Below are 3,988 nucleotides of genomic sequence, written 5' to 3'. Positions count from 1 at the left end.
TTGTTTAGTTTTGTGTCTAGGAATAAAGGGAAAATACATTTTAGTCAACAGCTAACAGTCTTGACTTTATGACCTGTGCCATTTCTGTTGATCACATTGAGATTTCCTGATGATGTATCTTTACCTCTTGAAAAGGGTAAGGATTGATACAGTTCCTGTGTGGACTCTTAAACTGGAGAAATAATTACACCGTTTGTTATTTTTTCACACTGGGTGTGCATTATTATATCCTGCTAATAATGGTGAGAAATTATAATCTTTCTTTGAATAAGATCCTCTCCACTATTTTTTTTTAACTTACTGGGTCTCAGGAGGATGTGTATGTGCACTAAGTTGCTTCAGTCATGTTTGACTCTTTGTGACCCTCTGGGCTGTAGCCTTCCAGGCTTCTCTGTCCATGGCATTCTCCAGGCAAGAATACTGGAGTGGATTGCTATGCCCTTCTCCAGGACATCTTCCCAACAGGGATTGAGCCTATGTCTTATATGTCTCCTGCACGGGCAGGCATATTCTTTAGCACTAGCACCAGCTACGAAGCCCCTCAGGAGGATAGGAAGCAATATTAAAGTTCTGTGAGTTTCCTATGTCTTGTGACTCTGTTTCTAGTCTCCCCCTTTTTTAGAGGGAAAAGAGCCAGCTTCTTCTAACTCTACAGTGAAAAATAAGTTCTTGTAGATTAAAGCACATTTTAATGTCCTTTCTTCCTGAATCAGGGCTCTGTTTGAGCATTGCTTAATAGATACCTTCTAATGTGTCTTCTTTTAAAATAATTGAGTGCAGGTAACGTCTCAGGGGAAAGTCACCAGAGAATTACTAATACATACTCTAGTTTAAAAGAACAGAGAATGATATCCACTTGTGTTGGATAATTATTCTCATAATTATTCTATTATAATCAAATTTATATTTTGTGTATATAAAGATGCCAGTAAAACCAAGAATTCCCTTCTCACTGATTATCATCCGTGCTTAGTAGCATATGCCTACATCTCTCAAGTAGAGGGATTTCATTAATGGTCCAGTGGTTAAGGCCTGTGCTCTCAATGCAGGGGGTCCAGGTTCAATTCCTTGTCAGGGAACTAGATCCCATAGGCTGCAACTAGAACATCCCACATGCCACAACTAAGACTCAGTGCAGTCAAATAAATAAATAAAATATTTTAAAAAATTTCTCAGGTAGGAATTATTTATGTGTGCTTAAAGACTTTTATTGCTACAATTCAAATCTCTCTGCAAAAATTAACTCTTTAAACTTTATAATCATTTTATATTTTATTCTGGCTGAATTTTCATTGATTTTCTTTAGGTTTTATTTTGATATGAGCAAGTAGAAAACTTAAAGTAGCTGTGAGCCAGTCCATTGTTAAGGGAAATGAACAGAAAAGATTTTGTTTGTTTGTTTGAAAGACTTGTTTAATTTGTGGATTTGTTTTTCATGGAAGGTCACCTTGAGTTCCAATTGATTAATAGAGGATAAATTAGAACTGATCATGCCCACTAAAAGAATTTATTATGTGCAAAAATCATTAAGCAGTTCCTGAATTTTTAGCCTTTGAGTTAGAAAATTATTATTGCTGATTTAATGAGAAAACAGCCTATTTACTAAAGCATTGTGACAGTGCATTACTTACCTCGGCTCTTAGCTTGTTGGGGATGGCAACTGTGACCTGGTGTCTGCTCCTGCTGCCTGTGCCTGCTGACCTGTAGCCACCATGTATGACTGCATCTCCATCCACCTTGGCCAGGTTGGTGTCCAGATCAGTAATGTCTGCTGGGAGCGCTACTGCCTGGAGCATGGCATCCAGCCCAATGGCCAGAGGTGCAATGAGAAGACTACTGGGGGAGGATATGACTTCTTCAAACCTTCTTCAGTGACACAGGCACTGGCAAGCATGTGACCAGCACAGTGTTTGTAGATCTGGAATCCACAGTCATTGATGAGGTTTGAACTGGCACCTACCGCCAACTCTTCCACCCTGAGCAGCTCATCACAGGCAAAGAAGATGCTGCCAATAACCATGTCCAAGGTCCCCACACCACTGGCAAGGAGATCATTGACCTTGTCTTGCACTGAATTCAGAAACTGGCTGACCAGTGCACAGATCTTCAGGGCTTCTTGGCTTTCCACAGCTTTGATGGGGGAACTGGTTCTGGGTTCACCTCCTTGCTGATGAAACATTTCTCTGTCAATTATGGCAAGAAGTACAAGCTGGAGTTGAGCCCTACCCTAGCTTTCCACAGCTGTAGTTGAGCCCTACAACTCCATCCTCACCACCCACACCACCCTGAAGCACTATGATTGTGCCTTCATGGTAGACAATGAGGCCATCTATGACATCTGTCATAGAAACCTTGATACTGAGTGCCCAACCTACACAAATCTTAACCACCTTATTAGACAGCTAATGTCCTCCATCACTGCTTCCCTGAGGTTTGATGGAGCCCTGAACGTGGATCTGATAGAGTTACAGACCAACCTGAACCTGGTGCCCTATCCCCACATCCACTTCCCACTGGCCACATATGCCCCGTCATCTCTGCTGAGAAAGCCTACCATGAACAGCTTTCACCAATGCTTGCTTTGAACCAGCCAACCAGATGGTGAAATGTGACCCTCGCCATGGTAAATGGCTTGCTACTTGTTGTACTGTGGTAATGTGGTTCCCACAGATGTCAATGCTGCCATTGCTACCATCAAGACCAAGTGCGGCATCCAGTTTGTGGACTGGTGCCCCTCTGGCTTCAGGGTTGGCGTTAGTTATCAGTCTCTTACTGTAGTACCTGGTGGAGACCTGACCAAAGTACAGCAAGCTGTGTGCATGCTGAGCAATACCATAGCCATCACTGAGGCCTGGGCTCACCTGGACCACAAGTTTGACCTGATGTATGCAAAGCATGCCTTTGTTCACTGGTATGTGGGTGAGGGCATGGAGGAAGGAGAGTTTTCTGAGGCCCGTGAGGACATGGCTGCCCTTGAGAAGGATTATGAGGAGGTTGGTATGGATTCTGCTGAAGGAGAGGGAAAGGAAGAAGGAGTAATACTAATTGCCATTTCTTCAAGCCCTGCAGCATATCAACTCAGAGCATCAGCATTAGCTGACAGGTGTAAAAACTTCCTGACTAGATTGTCTTAGCTTTCAACGGTGATCACGTATTGCTTTTCCATGTGTACCTTTAAGACTTCTGCCTCAAAAGCAAAAATTTTAAGAAAGACAAAAAAGCACTGTGAATTGAAAATAGCAAGATTTACTTTTCATCAGTTCAGTTCAGTTCAGTCGCTCAGTCGTGTCTGACTCTTTGTGACCCCATGAACTGCAGCATGCCAGGTCTCCCTGTCCATCACCAACTCGTGGAGTTCACTCAAACTCATGCTTACTTTTCATAAACCATGTTAAAGTTTTGATAAAGGAATCTGAAAATTTATATATCACTTTAAGGATAAAATGTATTGTGATAAATACAAAGGGCAGATGAAATAGAATTTAAGTAACATACTTTTGTTAATAAGGATATTGATCTACCATTGATATTCTGAAGCTGTTTTCAGTCAAATGTTAACGTTTATTTTCAGCCTTGGCCTACTTAGTTTTCTACTCACCAATTTTAATCTGTTTTTAAAAATTGCAAGTAACACTCCTTGATGATGAGGGAAGAGCTTTTCCCCTAATTGGGCAAAAAAAAAAAAAAAAAAAAGAAGAAAAGATTCCTAATGTAAGATTATTTGAGTGTTTAGGTCTTTGTAAGTTGTAAAAAATGAAGTTGTAAAATTTGTGTTAGGTAAATCTCTCACTTTAAATTGGATTCAAGACATTATCATGGGTGCCTTATTTGTAATAGTGTGAATCCTTGAACTCTAATTTGGATCTAATTGACAACTACATTGTCAACTCTTGTACCTGGACCATGTTTTATTGGCTTCCCAGGTGGTGCTAGGTGATAAAGGACCCACCTGCCAATGCAGGAGACAGAAGAGACGTGGGTTTGATCC

General features: G+C 41.0%; 1 pseudogene; it reads left to right on the top strand.

Moving 5' to 3' along the window:
- Positions 1 to 1,685: 1,685 nt before the first annotated feature.
- Positions 1,686 to 3,647, top strand: LOC129633861 (tubulin alpha-1B chain-like; annotated as a pseudogene).
- The last annotated feature ends 341 nt before the right edge of the window (positions 3,648 to 3,988 follow it).

Source organism: Bubalus kerabau, chromosome 19 (genome assembly GCF_029407905.1).
Source record: "Bubalus kerabau isolate K-KA32 ecotype Philippines breed swamp buffalo chromosome 19, PCC_UOA_SB_1v2, whole genome shotgun sequence".
Lineage (NCBI taxonomy): Eukaryota > Metazoa > Chordata > Mammalia > Artiodactyla > Bovidae > Bubalus > Bubalus kerabau.
The sequence above is the reverse complement of the archived record's forward strand: the minus strand, read 5'-3'. Positions and strand labels throughout refer to the sequence as shown.